Source organism: Giraffa tippelskirchi, chromosome 13 (assembly GCF_054371585.1).
Source record: "Giraffa tippelskirchi isolate mGirTip1 chromosome 13, T2T-mGirTip1v1.2.pri, whole genome shotgun sequence".
In the NCBI taxonomy this organism is placed as follows: Eukaryota; Metazoa; Chordata; class Mammalia; order Artiodactyla; family Giraffidae; genus Giraffa; species Giraffa tippelskirchi.
In genome coordinates this window covers 33,993,327-34,012,836 of record NC_137287.1, presented here as the reverse complement: position 1 = coordinate 34,012,836, position 19,510 = coordinate 33,993,327, and positions in this window count along the sequence as shown.

Genomic DNA, 19,510 nt, shown 5'->3' with positions numbered 1-19,510 from the left:
CCATAACAGATACACTGATAATGAAAAAGTTTGAAATAATGTATGAATTTTCAAAGTGTGACCCAGAGACACAAAGTGAACAAGCTCTGTTGGGAAAAATGGTGCCAATAGACTCGTTCGATGCAGGATTGCCACAAAATTTAAATTTCTAAGATACTTAGTACCAGTGAGCACAATGAAATGAGGTCTGATTGCATCTTGATCTTACTCCCCTAATGTTCATATAAACAATAAAAAGCGGAGAAAAGATTAGGACAGGTCTTTTCAGAGAAAGAAGAGAGATAGAGCTGGGATGCCTTTGCAAAAGTTGGCCCAGGATTCTATCGAGTTTTCTCAAACACATCCTTCACCTAGCCCCACCCAATTCACCCTGAAAAATGGCCAGTCATGTACCAGCTCTTCAGAACCATTTTCATGGAGGTGTTTTCCACATCCTCAGGAAGTTCTGGGTTTAAGACATATTTGGATTAAATAGGATAATAATGACATCTTCATTTATTTATCCATTGTATTAAGTGACATTCCCCTTATTCTGTAAATGATCACCCTGGTCTTCACGGAATTCATGATGGGAAAGTGAACAGAGCAATGATGTTTCTTTATAGATTGTCTCATTAAAGGAGAGTGTGATGAAAAATCTGAAGTCATATCACAAGGCAACTTTTCATACACCTCTTCTACCAGCCCCCTATACCTAAATCAAGAACGTTATCAAGAGAAAGCCTGGATGTATTCCCAAATATTTCAGAAGCCTCGTACAATGAACCTCGTGACAATAAGCAACCTATTTAGACTCTTTAAATAACAGCTTCCTCATCTGCACCATGAAGACAATCTGACCAACCTCATAGACTTGCTGTGAGCACTCATGAGCCTCATGCAAAGCCCTTCTCCTCATGCCTGGGACAGAGCAAGCAGGCAGCAAAGCCAAGTCCTTTGCTAATGTATCAATCATCATCGTCCCTATGATCATAATCTTCATCATTTCTATTTTGGTGGCTTCTTCACAACTTAGAACCAACCCATTAATATGAAAGAATTCCACAAATATTCAAGGCACCTGACCTGTGGGCAAGAGAGACCCACCTGCATAAATCCTAAGAATGCTACTCAACTCCTCCTAATCACACCCAAGAAAAGGCCAAGGTTTCCTATTAGAGGAAATGAAATCGGCATCTCATTGGGAAAATCAATGACCGTGGGATGTTGAAGAAGAACAAAGGAAGACGACAAACCCAGGCGGGTGTGAGGACCCACTTCAAGTCCTCAGTCGCTCCTGGGGATGGAGACATTAATCTTTCTCCTCACATCTCAGACCCTCTGCTGACACCCCCACATGGCTCCCCTAAGAGAGGATGCCTTGCTAATTTGATCGCTCCAAGCCCTGTACCTCCGCTGAGCCACGTTCACAGCTGGATGTGTGTGTTGTGCCTTAAAGGTCTACATCCTGAAACAGATCTCCCTCTGGCTTTCCACCCACATTGTCAGCACATCTAGACAGGATATGGCAAGCAGGGGACCTCAGCGAACCTTCCTCAGGGCTTAATCCACATTCCCTGTCTAGCATTTTACTGTCATGCGCTGGGGGTGGTTTTAGGTGTTTACCCAGCTATTTGAAAAGCAGTGCTTTCTTTCCCATTTAGACGTTGCTTTTTGCACATACCATACTTTCCTTACTTAGGAATCCTTGAGAGAGCAAGACTGACTGTCGGGGCAGAATTGGAGCATGCCTTTGTTTGGGTTCCCCCAGAAGCAGACCCCTGAGGCAGTAAGCTGAGTGCAAGCTGTTTTACTGAAAGTTCATGGAACACTGGACAGAAAGTGGAGAAATAATACAGGGGAAGGAAAGCAACCAATAAAAAGTACATTAACAACTCAATTTCCACAGTGGGCAACTGAAGCTTAATCCACCAGGAAAACTTTGCAGAAAGGTGTAAAACATATGCGTTAGTGTTGGGGAGCTGGTTTATATCTGCACACCCACTCCCATCAGACATTGTGGGAGGGCTACTCCCCTGGCTCTTCACTCCCTGCCTTGCTTGTGAGCAGAATGGCTTTCCAGAAAATGTCAGGACATAGAAAGGCACAAAATGGTAGCTCCAAGCCACTTGGTGGATCACATTGAAATGGAAAGATACAGGGGATCCAAGCATTTCCAAGTCTCTGGCCATCACATCACTCCTGAACCATCAGATATTGCCTAGAAATTAGAACTCTTTACCAAGGTTATTCAGATGGTCAAGAGTCCGCCTGCAATGCAAGAGACCTGGGTTCGATCCCTGGGTCAGGAAGATCCCCTGGAGAAGGGAATGACAACTCACTCCAGTATTCTTGCCAGGGGAATTCCATGGACAGAGGAGCCTGGTAGTCCACAGTCCATGAGGTTCCATAGAGTCAGACATGATTGAGCAACTTTTACACTTTCACTTTTACACATGGAGCTAAAGCCCAAGAATATCTCACCCAATTACCCTTTGAGAATTTCCCTTCTAAAGCTTCCTGCCAGTGCTATGGAAGGCACTTTTCAAGGGACTGTGGGCACCATAGAAGCCTAACTCATCAAGATGCCTTAGCAGAGTGGTTGGTTAAGAGAACAAAGTCAAGAGTCAGTGTTTAGGTTCAAATCTCAGCTCTGTTGCTTCCTGGCTGTGCATAAACCATTTGATTTACTCTTCACTTTCCTCGTTTGTAAAATAAAGGCAATTTCATACCTACTTCTGTTACGGAGCTAAATTTGGTTCCTCTAACCCATGCAGAGTAAAACCAATCTACTGATACCAGATTATGGTGAACTAAAGATGTGCTGTGTGCTCAGTCATGTCTAACTCTTTGTGACCCCATGGACTGTAGCCCACCAGGCTTCTTTATCCATGGGGCTTTCCAGGCAAGAATACTGGAATGGGTTACCATTTCCTCCTCCAGGGGATCGTCTTGACCCAGGGATCTAACCCACATCTCTTGCATCTCCTTCATTGACAGGCAGGATCTTTACCATTAGTGACACCTAGGAAGCACCACACTGGTGAAGTAAAGTGCTGCATTTATTGCAGGTGCCAATAAAGGAGTCCAGGAAGCTAGTGCTTAAAACTCCTCAAAGCCTCTCAGGGAAAGGTTTTTAAAGATAGGGTGAGGAAGGAGGTTGTGGGGTGTGTCATCAACTCAATGCAGGTTCTTGGCTGGTGGTGAGGTAATCAGGAGTCAACATCATCAACCATCTGGTTCTGACTTGTCTGGGGTCTATGTGTTTGTGGGCAGCATGCAGTTAACTTCTCCCACCTGGTGGGGGTTCCAGTATCTGCAAAACAGCTCAAAGAACATGGCTCAGAACTTTATCTATAGCCCTTGAGGAGGAACTAAAGGTCCTTGACATTGCTTAATGACTAAACTGTTGTTATTTTGTCTTGGTTGGGTGTGTTCCTTTCTTTCTGCATGTTCTCTATTCTCTGATCAAATTTATTCTTTGACTAAAATTTTTCTACAGACAAAGGCAGGTGGAGGATATGGCATGCGGGGAGTCCTATTCTGGAGAGGCCCTGTAGGATCCTTCTTGGTTACATTTCCAAGGGTTGGTATGAGCCTTGGTTAATATCTTGATTAATACCAACGGCTTGGTACGAGTGGGTTAATGAATATCTGTAATGTGTCTAACAGCTAGTAAACATTATGTTAGTACAAAATAAAATAAATGCATCTGGAGGGAAGCCCAGTAAGTTCAAGAACCATCACGAACCATTTATTGGGCCAGGTGATGACATACATTACTTCATAGAATCCTTGCAAGAATCCTTTGAGCTAAAACTGACAGTTATGATTTTTCATGCATGGCGATTGTTTCGCAAAAGCCACATTCTCTGCCTTATTCAAGCAACTAAGTCCCCAGCGTACCAAACACAGCACTTATTGCAAACAACTAGTTTTATAAGAAGCCAATTAAATAGTACTTCCCCAGTCATTCCTGCGCCATGTTAAGTTTACCAATAATTACTCAGCCAACCAGAATAATTGTATAAAGCTGATTCTCTGAATGATGAATAGGTTTGATAGTAACTTCTAAGAGTCATCCTGAAACCCATTGAGGAATTGAGTCCTTCTCTAGGAACTACCCTTGTGCCTCATGTGCATGCATGCTCAGTCGCGTCCGACTCTTTACAACCCCCTGGACTGTAGCCCGCCAGACTCCTCTGTCCATGGAATTTTCTAGGCAAGAAGAGGAGTGAGTTGCCATTTCCTCCTCTAGGATCTTCTCGACCCAGGGACTGAACCCATGTCTCCTGCGTTTCGTAGGATGCTCTGATGAAATGGAGAAAGGAATGCCAGAGTTGAATGGCAGCTCCAGCACCTTGAAGATGCTTTCAAAGATGCGGGTTCGTGGTTTTAATTCTCATCACATCTACTGCAGTCCAGCTTTGCCTGGAATCTAGGCATTGCCGACGAGCACATCGTCTTCCCATCCACTTTCTGGCATCCTTTCTTACCATGCTTCCTTCCTCTGACACAGTACTGATCATTTGCAGATCAGCTCGCTCTCTCTCTGTCCTCTGGGTGTTTTACCTTCATCAGAATTAAACTTGCCTTTTCAGACTTCCTGCTGACAGCCGAGCCAGCCCTGGCATCCACTCTGTTTACCCTGAGTTTTTAGATATGCATGGCTTTTCACTCCCTGAGCCAAAGCACCAGTGATTAGAGCTGAGCTTAATTAGACCAGATCTCTATCAGCATCTCTTCCCATATGCTTGGTGCTCAGGTACCTGCAGGCCCCTCACTTCCTCCAGCAACTCTCCTGGAAGATAAATTACTTTCTTTTTTCTTCTCCTGCAAGACACTCATTTTGGATGAGAGAGACTTTGTGGAGTAGTGAGAACGTTACTGAAAGTGGGGTACGATTGCTCGCTGCTCTGAAGCCAATACTTGAGAGACAAAGTTGGTGAAAATGAAGGTCTGCTTTATATTGGAGGCTGGCAGCTGGGGGAGAGGGCAGACTCGTGTCCAAAGGTGGATGATCTCCCCAATGACAATCGGTGGGCAAGAACCTTTAAAGGGGAGGTTCAGGGGTGTATGGGTGGAGGGAGGGGGCTACAAACAGAAACAACACAGTCAGCTCTGATAGTCATCTTGAAAGGGGTCAGCTTTTCCTATCACTGTGAAGCTGAATTCACCAAGTGTTGGATTGTTCGCTCTGCAATGGTCTGATCAACATTGTCTTGATTATTTTGAGTACAGTTAATCTTCAGTTCCAGGGTCGATTGGTTCCCATTTCTTTGAGGCCAGTTCTTGGAACTGTGGTGGCTTATGTCACGGGTACAGTCTGGTCATCATGCCGTTAACTTCTTCCATCTGGTGTGGGTTTCAGCATTTATAAGACACCTCAAAGGATATGGCTCAGAATATTATCTACAGCCTAAGAGGAGGAACTAAAAGTTCTTGACTTTGCTTAATGACTAAACAAATTATTATTATTTTGTCCTATTTGACTATTTGCCTTTGCTTCTACATTTTCTCACTTCTGTAATTAAACTTATTCTTGGGCTAAAGTTTTCTACAAACAAAAGGTAGGCAGAGAACATGGTGGGAAGAACCATAGGGTCCTGCTCCATTTCAAAAAGAGGCTGAGATACACATTTAGACAGATTTGAACCCCGTAACATACAGCATCTGAGCTTGGTCAAGTTGCCTGACTTCTCCGAGCTTCCAATTCCTCATCAATAAAGTGAGAATACTAGCTAGGTATCATAAGACCCTCTGATAAAGGTTAAGTTAAAATATGCCTGGTATTAGAGCCTGAAATGCAATCGGGCCTCACAAATAAATTCCTATTTGTCAAATGTGCATACCTACCATACTCCAGGCATGGGATTCCACCAAGATTACAGTGGTGAATATGGTCCCTGTCATCAAAGGCTTTATCTCCCAGAGCACTCCCTAAGAATAACTGTTGGAAACTGTTCACACATCACCATGTATCCCTGGGGTGAGAAATTAATTTTAAAGATGGTCCCTGGGGCTTCCCTGGTGGCTCAGTGGTAAAGAATCCACCTGCTAATGCAGGAGATGTGGGTTCAATCTCTGATCCAGGAAGATCCCACATGGCAGGAAGCAACTAAGCCCATGCAGGTTAGTCACTCAGTGGTGTCCAACTCTTTCTGACCCCATGGACTGTTGCTGTCAGCCTTCTTTGTCCATGGGATTCTCCAGGCAAGAGTACTGGAGCGGGTAGCCATTCCCTTCTGTAGGGGATTTTCCCGACCCAGGGATCGAACCTGGATCTCCTGCACTGCAGGCAGATTCTTTACCATCTGAGCCACCAGGGAAGCTCCAACTAAGCCCATGCACCACAACAACTGAGCCTCAGCTCTAGAGCCTGGGAGCCACAACTACTGAAGCTTGCCATGCTAGAGTCCATGCTTCACAAGAGAAGCCACCCCAATGAGAAGCCGCACACTGCAACTAGAGAGCAGCCCCCACTTACCACAACTAGAGAAAAGTTTGCACAGCAACAAAGATCCAACACAGTCATAAATTAATTAATTAAATAAAGATGGCCCCCAAATCTCCCGGTTTCTCAGCCAACCTTGGCACATTCTGAAGTCCCTCCTCTCTTGGGTACCACATTTCCCAAGACCATTGGCACATTGCTATTGCAAAGAGAGTAACTCGAGCTAAACTCTTCCTTAGTCTCTGACTCAGCCATCCCAAGTCACATACGCTTTGAAATTGGTGCACAGCCTTCAGTCTTCATATTCGGGTGTATCGTCCCCCTCCCAAATGATCCACTCAGGCTCGGGAGCGAGGTTTCTGGCTCCTTCTGGACAAATCTGTACTGGACATCACACTCCTCACCCCACTTCCCAGGTATCTAATGATCAGGCCACTGACGATCTCAACAAATCTAGAGAAATTGGATTTTCTCTCCTGGGAATTTGGAATTGGGACTTGAACTAAGGCAGAACTCTGGAGGTCATACTGGAGAAAGTAGCAAAAAGCATGTTTTTATTTCCTCCTGCAGAGAGAGAAAAATTGATCAGGTACACAGAATCGCAGAAAAGAGACCAGGGAGTTTTGCTGGTTCTTGATTCTTGCTAAAAGGTTCTGATTATCTTTCAATCATCCTGCCTCTCATTGCTTTTTGTTTTCTTATTCCAGTTCCAGTGGGATTGTATCAGGAGCTAAGATGACTCCTCCAAAGCCCTGAGCCCTGTGAATAACTTAAGTATTCAGCTAGGAGCCCCTCTTCCAGCCATATCACTGCATAGTCCCTCCATTGTCACCTGTTCATCCAACAAACACTTGTCCAATGCTTTCTGTCAGCCTGTCTTGAATCAGGCTGGAGGAGAAGGGAACAACAGAGGGTGAGATGGTTGGATGGCATCACCGACTCAATGGACATGAGTCTGAGCAAGTTCTGGGAGATGGTGAAGGACAGGGAAGCCTGGAGTACTGCAGTCCATGGGGTTGCAAAGAGTCGGACACAACTGAGCCACTGAACAACAACAACAATGGACCTGAAGTCACCTTCACCGGGGACGTGGGGTGAGAGGAGGCTTAAGTATCTGGGATCATGAGGCTGCGTATAAAGTAGAAGACAATTCTAATCTCTACAGCTTGGTTGTGTGCTAAGTCACTCAGTCGTGTCCAACTCTGCAACCCCGTGGACTGTAGCCTGCCAGACTCCTCTGTCCATGGGATTCTTCAGGCAAGAATACTGGAGTGGGTTGCTGTGCCCTTCTTCAGGGGATCTTCCTGACCCAGAGATCGAACCCGCGTCTCTTATGCCTCCTGCATTGGCAGGTGGATTCTTTACCACTAGCACCACCTGGGAAGCCCAAAACTAATCTTGGTGCAACCCAGATGGGACTCGAACCCACAATCCCTGGCTCCAGATACTGATGCCTTATCCATTGGGCCACTGGGTCACCATTCCTAGCTTCAGGAAATTACTTTTCCTCTCTAAGCCTCAGTTTTCCCATCTTTAAAATGGGTGTTGAAAGTATAGATTGTTGAGAAAATTCAACAAAAGAACCTATGCTCAGAACAGCATCTGATACATTTAAGAAGTGTTAGCTTGGGGGAGGGAGGAATACCTTTAGGCTCTTTGGTTCTATCTCTTGAAAGAAGGGTGCCTTGGTACCCTTGTTACAGATAAATAGGTTGATTGATTTTTTTCTGACCAACATTTATCACATCTTAGACACTGTCACCACAGGAAGAAAATTGAGAATGATAACTGCAAGTTGACCAAGCACAACTGCGTGGGAAACAGCATTGTGGATCTCAGGATTGAACGCTGGTAATGAGAAGGTGGCCAGGGCTCAGTTCGAAGGATTTCATGCCAAATCTCATTCTCAAGCCTGCACACAGTTTTAGGAGGAGAAATATTGGTCCAGTCACAGCCTGGCCATAATCAAAGCGTCTATTTAAGGAGGAAAAAGTAGGTGATGTAACCTAGTGAAATACTGGGGGCTTCAAAGATGGCCAAAACCTCCACTGCAAAGAGATGACAAGAAACACAGCCTGAACCAAATGTGGAAGGTTCTGGGTTCTATAATGAGACCTCAGAGCACTGCTGGACACACCAGGGGACAACTGGCCTGAATGGGCAAAAAAAAAATCCTGAATCCCAGTGCTGAAGCTGAGAAGCACCAGGAGAATCCATCGGGAGGCTGAGGAAGTCTGCAGAGGGAGGGAGAGATAAGAGGTGTAAAAATTCCTGCTGAGTTTCCTGCAGCCAAGAATACGCATGACAACCTGCTGGAGTTTGTTAGCATGGCCTTTGGGGTAAAATTCAGGGAGATGAAATACCTTCATTCAGTACGATGTTAGTGATCATTCAGGAAGGTGTGGTTTGCGAATGAACCAAGTTGCCTCCTTGGGAAACTTTTGAAGTTAGAATAAATACTCTGGTTTTGCTTCCTCTGGGCATTTGTGGAGCTCACATTATTTCCCAGGATGTAGAGATGAGGCATGGGGTTTCCTGGTGGCTCAGATGGTAAAGAATACACGTGCAATGCAGGAGACCTGGGTTCAGTGCCTTGGTTGGGAAGATCCCCTGGAGGAGGGAATGGCTACCCACTCCAGAATTCCTGCCTGAGAAATCCCACAGAGCAGCTCGAGTCCAACCCTGAGCATGCACACATGTAGTATTACTGATTCCATCTGACAGATAAGGAATTTGGGTTCAGATAGGTTAAGTGACTAATTTAAGATCACACAGCATGAATCTATATTTGGAAAACCCAATGTCCTTGCTTTCAAAATTCCCCTTCCAGTTGGGGTATCAAATTGCTGTTGAGCAATTTTCTTCAGAATTTTCAGTTATAATCTCCTCCTTCTTCTCTCTCTCTCTTTTTTTTTTTTTTTGGTTTCTATTCTGGTTGAACAACCATATGACAAATTGCATATCTAATTAGGGCCGGTGAGATAAAGAGGTACATGGTGATCTTTGCAGGCAGCGTCTGAGGTTAGGCCTTGTGAATGTGATGAAACACCATCACTAATCAAGTTGATGAGGTCAGCCACACTCCTTCCCTTTATTCTTTTCATTCTTATTAGGATAATTTTATACTTCCTGTGCTCGGCAATTGAACAATGATTACTTTGCTAAATACTACATGAGTTTTGACAAAACAAACCCCTGAGGAATCAAAATAAGTAATTTCTATTCAGCAGAAATCATTCTCCGATTCGTCTGTGTGCCATATTATACAACCCAATTATCTCAATACGCAGACATGTATAATCAGTGAAGAGCACGCCATCGCCAGCATCTCACGTGAGCTGGGGTTAGGCAGGCGGTGGAGTGGCAGCGTTTTCAGGTAGGACCTGTTGATTTTAAGCCTGGGACCTCCAAGAAATGGGTTGTCAGGAGCACTCACGTCTCCCTCCTAGGAATGCTGAAATTATTTTTTAGGTGACTTTCCAGCTCCATATGTGTCACGGAGAGGTGTTTGGTTATTCATTTAATGTTTGGATTCAGAACCCTTTCATTGGTTTGTGTTCAGTATGGTTCTGCGGATCTGAAATGCACACAATCCCTGCCTCCTGGGGTTGTGTTGGGATTTCACACATGTCAGCCTGGGTAAGGCGTGTAGTTAGTTCCATGTCTGGTTTACAGTCATGGATGCCCTAATTAACCCCAACTTCTCTCCCTCTTGCAGGGCTTCTCTGGTGGCTCAAGGGTAAAGAACCCGCCTGCCAATGCAGGAGACGTGGGTTCCATCCCTGGAACAGAAAGATCCTCTGGAGAAGGGAACAGCAATGCACTCCAGCATTCTTGCCTGGAAAATCCCATGGACAGAGGAGCCTGGCAGGCTACAGCCCATGGGGTCACAAACAGTTGGACACGTCTTATAAACTAAACAATATCTCTCCTTCCTGCAGGTCCTGATTGATGCTTCAACACACCATCTTCATTCATTCATTCATTCAGTACACAGTCTTTGTTTTTAGACCTGCCATGCAGCATGTGGAATCTTAGTTCCCCAATCAGGGATGGAACCCATGCCCCCTGCAGTGGAAGTGCAGGGTATTAACCACTGGAGCACCAGGGAAGCTGATGTTGAAGCTGAAACTCCAATCCTTTGGCCACCTGATGCGAAGAGCCGACTCACTGGAAAAGACCCTGATGATTGAGGGCAAGAGGAGAAGGGAACGACAGAGGATGAGTTGGTTGGGTGGCATCACTGACTCTATGGACATGAGTTTGAGTAAACTCCGGGAGTTGGTGATGGACAGGGAGGCCGGGTGTGCTGCAGTCCATGGGGTCGCAAAGAGTCGGACGTGACTGAACTGAACTGAACTGAACCAGGGAAATCCCTTCACAGTCTTTGCTGAGCCCTTCTTGTGTGCCCATCCTAGAGGCAGACACTAGGGACACAGTTGTGAGCAGAGGCCACTCCCATGCCTGCTTTTGTGGGGCCTCCAGGCTGTCAAGAGAGGTGTTGAATAATTGTATGAACACATGTACACCTGTCACTGTGTCAGGTATCAAGAAGAAAGATACTCAGTAGGGTGGGGACTTGTAGGAAGCAGATATGCCCCAGCCAGAAATATCAGGGAAGCCTTTTCATGAGACTTGCATGTGTGCGTGCGAGTGTACTCAGTCCTGTCTGACTCTTTGTGACCCCCTGACTATAAACCACCAGGCTCCTCTGCCCATGGAATTTCCCAGGCAAGAATACTGGAGTGGGTTGCCATTTCCTCCTCCAGGGGATCTTCTCAAACCAAGGATAGAAACTGCATCTCTTGCATTGCAGGAGGACTTTTTACCTCTTGAGCCATCAGGGAATCACCTCAACAGCATCTCCTAAAGCAAGAGTTCCAGAGAGCAGAGAGAGGTTAACTGGGTCACCGAGGGCAGAAGAAGGTACACACCAGTTACTTTCACCATGCTGTAAGGGAAGAGATGCAGAAATTAAAGCTTGGAGACTTCAGGTCATTTGTCCAAGATCACACAGCATGTAACAAGGAAGCTAAGATCCAACCTCAGGTCTGGAGCCAGCAAGGGGTCAGTTTCAGGTTGTGGCCTCTTTCTGATGGATATTGCTTTCTCTTTGGGGTCCCTTTGATAGCTGTCATTTGATGTTCAAAGTAAAAAAACAAAAAACAAAAAAAAACGAGAAGGATAAAAGTAATCAAGTCTTCACAGATGGTTCCTTAGACTTAACCCAGGCTTCCACGTGCCAGCATTACCTTTTGAGTCCACATCCAGGAGTAGAAATAACAAGTCATCAAGTAATCTGTGCACTGAGGGGGATTTATCCAGTGTTGTCTGTGCCAACATAGGAGCAAGCACAGAGTGCTCCATGAAAAAAAGAAATTGTCCAATAAATGTGGGAGAAACGGAGAAGTATACAGTCTTTCCAAAGTGCCTCAGAGATCCCTGACCTTCCAAAGGCCTTGGCTTTGAGTGTGCCTCTGAGCTTCGCCAGTTCTATTTTCTAAATAAAGGCTAAGGCCAAGTTTGAGCCCCTGGGTTATTTATTAGGCAAAGCAAGGCATTCAAGGTTCCAGTCAGTGAACAAAAAGACTGCAGTGAGGAGCTGTTCCTGATTAGATGTGCTCAAAGGAAGCCTTGTAAAACAGGAGCTTGGCGCTGTAATTGAACAAGTGGCTCCAAGCAGAGCCAAGACATTAGCAGTGAAGGGGAAAGGGCATTAGCACAGCCAACATTATCTTTGATGAAAAAGGCTCTGAGGTCCCACCTGCATTTATTTTACTTGTTTATTTATTTAGCCCTATCTCAACCCCACAAAGATCTGAGTCCCTTAGAGCAATAACACAGACAAATGCAATTTTTTTTTAAATCAGGGTAAACATCACAGAAGGAGCAGGAAAGCAAGAAACAGTCAAGGACAGAGTTATACACAAGATGTCCAGCAGAAGTCCTGCGCACTTGCTAGATGTGGAGTTTTTGTTGGACTTTGAGCTTCCTGGCAGCCAAAGCAAAAAGGGAAACAGTTTTCAGGAAATGAAAATGTGGCTACTTGGGTGAGATGCACATTTCCCTGATTACTGAAGCCTGAGAGTAGTTTGGCCTCATGGGAATTCTGTTTTAGGACCTCAGCCGCATCCCACAATAAATACATTACTGGTTTAATTCTAGGTTTCACATCTTATGGTGAGGCTTCTGTCAAATAGAAATTCAGCACAAGCAGTGCATGTGTGCTCATTGACTCAGTCCAATCCCTTGGGACAGTAGCCTTCTGTCCATGGAATTTTCCAGACAAGAATACTGGCATGGTTAGCCATTCCCTTCTCCATAGTATCTTCCCAACCCAGGGATTGAACTCTGCCTTCTTGTGTCTCCTGTGTTAGCAGGCAGATTCTTTACCATTGCGCTACCTGGAAGGGCCAAAGAAAGGTGCGCCAAACACAAAGCTCCCTGGTCCACCTTTAGTTAGAATTTAGACTTTACAATATAGAAAGCAAGCTTCTAAAACTGGGTCATGTAAAATGCTATTCAGAGAATCCATCCAGGTTAAAACTCGTTTGGCCATTGACCTAGGATATTCATGCCACAGACACTGAGTAGTCAGTCCTCTACTAAGGAAATCTGCTTATTCTGTAGCGTGCTTAGTTGCTCAGTCGTGTCCCACTCTTTGCGACCCCATGGGCTGTAGCCCACCAGGCTCCTCTCTCCATGAGGATTCTCCAGGAAAGAATACTGGAATGGGTTGCCATGCTCTCCTCCAGGGATCAAACCCAGGTCTCCTGCATTGCAGGCGGATTCTTCACCAACTGAGCTAGCAGGGAACACACACACACACACACACACACACACACACACACACATATAAGTACTAGGACTTTTTTATTTACATCCCATGCTGCACACTCAAGAGATGACTAGCCCAACAATAAAATGCTTCTTAAGTGTCTAGTGTCTATCATTAGTAACTTCCCTATAAGTGACTGTTATATGTATCATTATTTCATTTCATCCTTAATGGTAACTGTAAGATGAATAGTAGGCCACCCCTGCCACAGTTGGAAAAACTAAAAAGAAGGAAGTTAGGATCATTGTCCAGCCACATCACCTGGAAGGAATAGAGCCCTAATTTCTCCATCTCCTGTGGTCCGGGCAGAACTGCCAGTCACACTTCCTGAGTGTGTAACACAGGCTGGCCAACCCTTAATCCCTCCCATAGTACTGTTATTGGCTCAGGGATGGGCACATGACCTATGCTGTCAATCATACTCCCTTGGTTTGTAACACAGGCCAGTCAATCCTTAATCCCTCCCACAGCTGCTGTGATTGGCTCAGGGTTGGGCACATGATCCCAGGCAAGGCCAATCATTATCTTTGTCAGGGATAATACGGGAAAGGCACTTCCTACTCAATGGCTGCTGCAGCCATCTTCCCTCCCATGGTGTAATTCCTCTGGGAAGAATGATGTCAGGCTGAAACAAGGAGATATGAAAAATATGGAGTCAGAGAGAGTCCCAGCAACATATTTGAACCACGTTCACCCTTGGACTTCTCACTTACACAAATCTATACATTTCTTTTTGGCCAGTTTGATTTGGGGTTCTGTCACTTACAACTGTAAATGGTTTTAGTGACTACAGCATCTGTAGTAGTCACACACATTGTGTGTGTGTGTGTGTGTGTGTGTGTGTGTGTGTGTGTGAAACAGATCTGCAACAGAGCCACACACATGACTGGTGATAAAGCCCATTTGTCTAAATATCACAACCAATAATGGAACTAGATTCAGAACCCAAGGAGAATAGTAATAAGGGTGGAGGGGAAAGAAATATTTAAGGCAGACTCTGAAATCCCCAAAGAACTCAGTTTAGCCTGGAAATGCTGACAGAAGCTGAACCACAAAAGCACAAATAGCCCCACTATAATTAGTTTACCTTCTAGTTTTATCCGAATTCACCTCCTGAGGACTTTGAGCATTCTGAAAGGAATAAAGTCTCAACCACCGATGGCACTGCCAAAAGTCCCTGCAGACATCCTATTGACTTAGCTTCGTTCATTCTGAATAACCTCAGAGCGGCCTAGAAGATTGGTAGCAGCCGCTTAGAATTCCTTATGGGGCCCCGACTCTGGATCCAGGTCTTGGGGGCACCAGTCAGCAGGCTCTGAAACATGCCAGGAGCCAGGGTGTTTAATGAATGCAGAGCAGGGAGCTAGAGGGGCAGCTGTGAATGGAACAAGGGAGAAGACGTGGATACAAAGCAAGGCTGAATGCAGTCTATTGCTGCTATTTAATTACATCCAGTGCCTGAATCCTTTGCTGATGGAAAGGCACCAAACTTGTATGCACTGACACATTCACATGCACATATGTACATACATACACACACAAACACACACACCTCACAAAGAATGAAAAGGAAAAAGAAACTCCATGTCAAGCATCCACAATGCAGCTCTGATTGATTAGCTAGCAACCCCCAAAGCCAGTGATGCCAGCAACCCTAGTTTCTGAAAGCTCTCAGCTTCTCTTTCAGGCAAAAGAAGAAAGGAAAGATAGAGGAGTGCTAGCTCTCCTTTGTCTTTGAAATGGTTATGACATAAAATTATAAGGAGATAAGAAAATGTGCTAGTCATATATGACAGCATTGGAGAACTGAAGAAGAGTTGGTGTATCACCAGCCATCAATGCAAATGGCACTCAGTGGAGGTGGGCAGGGCACATTTCACTGTGTGTGGAGGGTCTGGACAAGAGAAGAGTCAAGATGTTCTGTCTGTCCCTTACGCAGTTGCTCCTAATGTTATTCCCAATGCCCTTTTCCTCATGTGTTTTTTTGTTTTCTTTTACTTTTTGGCCATACCGCATGGCACACAGGATCTTAGTTCCCTGATCCGGAATCAAACCCACACCCCTGCAGTGGAAGTGCAGAGCCTTCAACACTAGACCACCAGGGAATTTCCTCCTTATATGTATTTGTAAAAAATTCCTGTCTCATTGCCCCAGTGTCTTCATCTGTAATAGGGTGTTGGACCAGAAAGCACCTAAAGAATTATCTAACTCCAAGAACTTGTCCTTTATATATTTTAGATGGGAAAGATCTATAAAGGTCATCTGGTCCACTATCATGTATCTCACACTCTCAAGATTAATGTAGTTCATTGGTTAAGGATGTAGACTTTGGTGTCAGACAGAACTGAGATATGGTTGCATCTCTTTCAGTTCCTAGCTCTAGGTAATTAAACGAACCATCCCTCTGCATTTCCTTATCTGTAAAGTGGGGTGATAATAGAATCCCAGATCATAGAGCTATTGTGAACAGTTCATAAAGTAAAGCACATAAAGCTACAAGCTCACGGCGGGCCCATGATTAGCAATTTTTAAATGTGGCTGTTGTGACCATGAGTATGCTCATCTTTCATAGGAAGTGGGGTCCCCCAGCTGGTCAGGAAATAGAAGGGGGAGAATGTCTCCCACTTTAGTGTTTCTTATGCTCATATTTGTCACAGAGCAATGACCAACAAGAAGGGAAATAAAATGTCTTCAATGGAAGAGGTGGAAATAAAATGTCTTCAGTGGAAGAGGTGAAATGATACTGCCTTCATCTCCATCCTCACCCCTGCAGCTTCACAGTGCTGGCCATGGGACCTAAAAGAATAAATTCAGAATATATACCTGAATTTGCAGGGCTCTGAGAATTCCTTGGGTCTCAGAAACTTTTCCCATTGATAGAAAAGATCTGAACTGTCACCTTGAAGTTCCACCATCTATGTAAAGACTCTGATCTCCATGAAAAGCTAGATATCCATGGGAGAAGAGTTGAGTTACTAGGAATGAAAAACAACCAAAGGGCAGATTTTGATTGAAGAAGGAAAAATGTGAAATATTAGAGATAGGAAATAAGTAACGCACCACCAAAAGGTGAGAATAAGAAGTAGGAATTCCAGCTTTGCCCAATTTCCCCTTTGCCAAGGACTGGTAAAGGGTTGAAAAGTGAAAGTGAAAGTCGCTCAGTCATGTCCGACTCTTTGTCACCCCATGGACTATACAGTCCATGGAATTCTCCAGGCCAGAAATACTGGAGTGGGTAGCCTTTCTCTTCTCCAGGGGATCTTCTTAACCCAGGGATTGAGCCCAAGTCTCCCGCATTGCAGGTGGATTCTTTACCAGCTGAGCCACAAGGGAAGCCCAAGAATACTTGAGTGGGTAGCCTATCCCTTCCAGCGGATCTTTCCAATTCAGGAATTGAACTGGGGTCTCCTGCATTGTAGGTGGATTCTTTACCAACTCAGCTATCAGGGAAGCCTGGTACAGGGTTGAAGAGAATACATGTTAGCATTCTTGGGGTTTTTTTTGGTCTTGAGTTGAAATTCAGTAAATTTTCTGAGAGCTTAGAGAAACCTAATCCTATCTGCCTGAATAAGCCAAGTCATAGAAAGAGAAAAAGAACAGTCTGAGGTCCATAGCAAGTTAGATAGAAGACTTACCCCTCATAATGCCTAACCCTGGGTTCTCTGCATTAAATCATGCCATCCCCTAACACCATCCTTCTCATAAAGAAGCAAAGGGACAAGATAGATAGTTCAAGTCCTCTGATGTTGGCAGAGAGTTTGGACTTCAGAGCTATTCCCAAGAGCCCCTAACCCTGTAAAAACAGTGGCAAGGACATAGGCAATGCTTCCATCGATGGATCCTATGACATGAAGGTGGAGATTGCAAATTCAAGTCCTGATGGCTAAGTGATCTTAGCCTCATTGTTTGTTGTTGTTGTTTAGTCACCCAGTCATGTCTGACTCTTTTGTGACCCCATAGACTGTAGCTTGCCAGGCTCCTCTGTCCATGGGATTTCCCAGGCAAGAATACTGAAGTGGGTTGTAATTTCCTTCTCCAGGGGATCTTCCCAGCTCCAGGGATCAAACCCACGTCTCCTGCATTGGCAGGCAGGTTCTTTACCACTGAGCCACCAGGGAAGCCCTTAGCCTCATTATGAAACCTCAATTCCTTCAACTGAGAAATACCAGTAACAGTCCTCCTTATTTCCTAGAATTTTTAGAAGATTCATGAGATGCACCATGAGAAATATTCTGTCAGCCTCTGATGTGCTGGATCAATGTTTCTCCTTTTTGTTTTTCCAAAATCCCTTTAGATCTGATTCTTGACCTTAGAGTAAGCCCACATTCAACACCCGCTATTACCTTTTTTTCAATTTTCCCCAATATCCAGTGCTCCAAAGTTCTGATTAAATGAGGAGACCCACACCTAAATGTATTCGACAAATGAATCTATTTATTTTCATTTCTATTCTGCACCATGCGTACTAGCCTGCAAGTATCTTTCCAATCATATCTTGTGAAGAATACCTGAAGGTACCTCTCTGATTGACTTCCTCAATCTATATGCAGATTTGTGCTAAGCCAGTAAATAATTTGTAACAATTTGCATTGAGTTTATGGTTTCTCTAATCCAACACTGATCATTTGTAAATTGTTTCTATTCATGTGCAGATCAACTGTAATAAGATTGCTAATAAAAGAGTGGTTAATAAAATTTATAATGGGAAGACAAAGCATAATTTAGAGGCGGGTATTTTTGACATAAGGGCTTTTCCAGGCTGTAGGCAAAAATAGATTAATGAAATTCTGTTTTGATTTTACATTCTAAAGAATACTTCATGGTGAAATGTGGTCTTGAATCCTATTTCTTCTTCCTAGCCTTGACTGCTGGTCTTGAGTGATAGGGTTTTGTCATGTCTTAAAAAAACTTTTCTAGTAAGGGCTCAACTCCTCAGCAACCTCGTGTTAGTGGTTGGAAGGATGAGTGGTTTGTACGTATGCATCTACTCATCTCCTCAGGGAACACTATTTGAGTATCCACTGTGTTGCATATACCATGACAGTCATGAAATATCAATGGGAGCGAACCAGGGCTATTCCTTCATAAATTGGCAAACTGCTGACAATCAAGTCTTTATATGTATTGTTCACCATTAGGTCCTTGCTGTCTAGGAAAATACCCAGTACCTAGTTACATGACCAATAAAAGTTTGTGGAATAAATAAATCAACATTCAGAAAACTAGGATCATGGCATTCAGTCCCATCACTTCATGTCAAATAGATGGGGAAACAACGGAAACAGTGAGAGACTTTATTTTCTTAGGCTCCAAAATCACTGAAGATGGTGACTACAGCCATGAAATTAAAAGATGCTCGCTCCTTGGAAGAAAAGCTATAACCAAGTAGACAGCATATTAAAAAGCAAAGACATTACTTTACCGACAAAGATCCATCTAGTCAAAGCTATAGTTTTTCCAGTAGTCATGTATGGGTGTGAGAGTTGGACCATAAAGAAAGCTGAGCACCCAAGAATCGATGCTTTTGAGCTGTGGTGTTGGAGAAGACTCTTGAGAGTCCCTTGGACTGCAAGGAGATCCAACGAGTCCATTCTAAAGGAAATCAGTCCTGAATATTCATTGGAAGGACTGATGTTGAAGCTGAAACTCCAATACTTTGGCCATCTGATGCAAAGAACAGACTCATTTGAAAAGACCCTGATGCTGGGAAAGATTGAAGGTGGGAGGAGAAGGGGACGACAGAGGATGAGATGGTTGGATGACATCACCGACCCAATGAACATGAGTTTGAGTAAACTCTGGGAGTTGGTGATGGACAGGGAGGCCTGGCATGCTGCAATCCATGGGATCGCAAAGATCAGACACAACTGAGCGACTGAACTGAACTGAACTGTAAAAGAGGCTGTTGGAGGATGAGATGGCTGGATGTTATCACCAATGTAATGAACTTGAACTTGGGCAAACTCCGGGAGATGGTGAGGAACAGAGGGCCTAGTATGCTGCAGTATGCAAAGAGTCAGACACAACTGGGCGACTAAACAGCAGCAACTGGAAATATCAGGCAATAAATCATGCTAAGGCTATCCATCCTCATCTCATTTACCCATTACTCTAGGACTTTTGGGAGGAAGTCAAGCTCCATTTGGCTGAAAGAATCATAAAACCTTTTATTAGTCACACAACATGTGTCAGAACATGGGAATCAGGTAAAACTCATACCCAATCTGACCAAAAGAGGT